This window comes from Teleopsis dalmanni, chromosome 1, assembly GCF_002237135.1.
Source record: "Teleopsis dalmanni isolate 2A chromosome 1, ASM223713v2, whole genome shotgun sequence".
NCBI lineage: Eukaryota > Metazoa > Arthropoda > Insecta > Diptera > Diopsidae > Teleopsis > Teleopsis dalmanni.
Window position 1 is genome coordinate 79005737 of NC_051846.1, and position 3333 is coordinate 79009069.

The window sequence follows — 3333 nt, forward strand, 5'->3', positions numbered from 1 at the left end:
TTTTTTTTTTTTTTTTTTTTTTTTTATTATAAATTGTGTTATTATTATATATGATTTTAAAGAACAATAAATAAAACAAAACAAGACATAAAGCAACTAGTTATTAGATAACTAACAAGCAATTTAAATTTAAATAAATTAGGCGATTCCACGCAATAATAAATTAATTGTACTATATTTCAATGATTTAAGCCCAAAGATCGCACGGCTTTCGGCGCTTTAGACGGCGTATTGGCTCAGTTGTCGCTAGTAAATGCGCCTCAGCATTTATGTGACAACTAAGTCTATCTTGGTGTGATTTGGCTTTGGTATGAATTTCTTCCTGTACTGTTGTCACTCCAAGGTCACGGTGTAAGTCAGAATTTCTCACGTACCATGGCGCGTTTGTTACACTCCGTAGCATGAAATTTTGGAATCTTTGGATGATGGAAATTTGTGTTCTGCTTGCGCAACCCCATAGCTGTATTCCATATGTCCAGATTGGCTGGAGCATTTGTTTGTATAATACAAGTTTATTGAAAAGCGATAGTTTTGATTTTTTGCCGATTAACCATTTCAACGATTTGAATTTAAGATCTAATTCACTTCTTTTCTTTTTTATGTGCTCGCTCCATCTTAGTTTAGCGTCCAAAGTCATACCCAAGTATTTCGCAGTATTCGCGTGAGGGATTTGTGCTTCATCGATGTAGACAGGTATATGACTGATGCTTCGATTTGTGAAATTTACATGCACTGATTTTTCTTTATTCAGATTAATTTTCCATTTTTTTGTCCAAGCAATTATACTGTCCATACTATTTTGCAAATTATTAGCTGCTATTACTGCGCTTTCTCCAACTGCAAGGACTGCAGTATCATCAGCAAAAGTTGCTGTGAACGTTGTTGCACTCGTTGGCAAGTCGTGTGTATAAATCAGATATAAGAGGACCCAAGACACTACCTTGCGGAACTCCAGCGTTAATTTTATGCAGTTTACTATAGGTATCACCGTGCTTTACTCGAAAGTAACGATCAGATAAGTAAGAGGAGATTATGTCATAATACTCCGTTGGGAGAATATTTTTACTTTGGTAAGCAATCCGGAGTGCCAGACTTTATCGAAAGCCTGCGACACATCTAAAAACACAGCTGAGCAGATTTTTTTTTCCTCAAGAGCTTTTTCTATTACATTGGTAATCCTATGGACTTGATCTATGGTGGAGTGATTGCACCTAAAACCAAACTGATGTAAAGGTATTATGTTTTGACTTTCAATCAGAGGAAGGATTCTTTTCAGTAAGACTTTTTCAAATATTTTTGAAAGTACAGGCAGAAGTGCTATTGGTCTGTAACCACTTACGTCATTAATATCCTTTCCTGGCTTATGTACCATGATAATTTCAGATACTTTCCACAGGGATGGAAGGGTTCGCATTTGTATTATAGCGTTAAATATATTCGTAATTTTAACTAGGCATTTTGCAGGAATTTCTTTTAAAATTTCAGCACTTATCAATTCATAACCTGGGGTTTTTTTTAGCTTAAGTTCATTTTTAATAATCATCATTACCTCAAGCTCGGTGGTTGGTGGAATACATGATGAATGTGCTGTCCTAGGAGGGCAGATTACTGCATTGTTAACGTTTTCGTCTATGGAAAACACTTTTGACAGGTGTTTGGAAAAGACCTCCACTTTTTCCTCATCGCTTTTAGCCCATTGATTAGCGTGATTTTTAATTGGAGCTTTGTGTACTAAAGGTCGCTTAAGGTTTCGTGTGCATTTCCAGAGAGAATAGTTGGTAGCACGATCATTACTTAAGTTAGATAGGTAGTAGTTGAATTGATTATTTTTAAATTGCTTGATTTTTAGGCTGAGTTCTTTTGCAAGTCTGTTAAGAATGGCTTTGTCTGCTGGAAATCTGGATTGCTGCCACTTTTTCCGCATCTTTCTTTTTTCCCGCATAAGATCCACAATGACTTTTGGGTATTTATGAGGATAGGTTGCATTCCTTAATGTGGGCGTGCTGCACCATGCCGCATGTTGTAGTAAATTTGTAAGGTTCAAAATTTCGCTTTCAAGATCATTTTCTTCACAAATTTCTTTTGAAGCAATGGTGTTTTCATTAAGGATTCTTCTGAAGTAACTCCAATCTGTATATTTATTTTCAAGTTTTAGACATTTTTTATTTATTAAGGCAGATTCGAAGAGGGTTATGTAGAGAGGGGAATGGTCGGAGCTTAGTTCTACTCCATCTGTTATTTTTAAATTGTAGGACGAAATTTGCTTGGTTATAAGTGAGTTATCTATTGACTAATGAATATTCGCTAGATCATATGATTAAAAGTAAATAAATTTGTGCGTTTGTGTTAAAAATCATTAAATAACTAGGTAAATTTGAGGATTTATCAAATCAAATAAATTTGGATATGGTGAAATTAGTTTACTGATAAGACCAATCCTAATGTATGGGGCAGAGTCCTAGACTATGAAAAAATCTGACGAAAGCAAGTTAAACATCTTTGAACCCCGTATACTTGGTCCAGTAAGAAACTTCTATCGACTGAGAATTTGGTGAACCAACAATAAGCAAACGAGTCAAATTAAAGCAAATACAATAGGCTAATCATGTCCAAAGAATAAACATAGATAACCTAACAAATAAAAAATTTCAATCTGCAACCGGATGAAGAAGAAGAAGTCGAACAAGTTTACGTTAGATTGACAATGTTGAATAATCAGTGGAGTTGCTTGAAAGATGAAACTGGAGAACTGTAGCAAGTGAGAGAGATACAAAGAGGCAATTACAAAGAATGGCCAAGATTCAACTAGGATCGTTGCGCTATTAATTATAATGGTAATATTAGTTTCCTCATATGTTCATTACGAAAAAGTTGGGGATTTTATATAAGCGTTAAAAGTACTAGGCATAGTAAGTGGGATCTTGATAATCTAATCTATAGCTATACATTTACAATGCAAACACACAACCAAAAAAGTATTTTTAAGTGTATCCTACATTATCTTATTGTATATACTTATCTAACATTTATACTGATTTTAAATTATATATGTTAATGGAGATATATTAATAATCCAAAAACTTTTTGATATATTAAGATATTACTATTATGATTTGCTAACATTTAATATAATGGATCAAAAACTTAAAGAGCCTTATTCGAAAAACCTGGAAACAACTTGATAAGTGTAACTTAGAGAGATGTAGTATATATAGGAATATATATAGATTGTGCGTACAAAGCTACATAAAAGTAAGAGATAAGATAAGCAAGAGATTTATATAGTATATCTAAAAACAAAGGAAAATTATATTTAAGCAAGGTATGGATGCC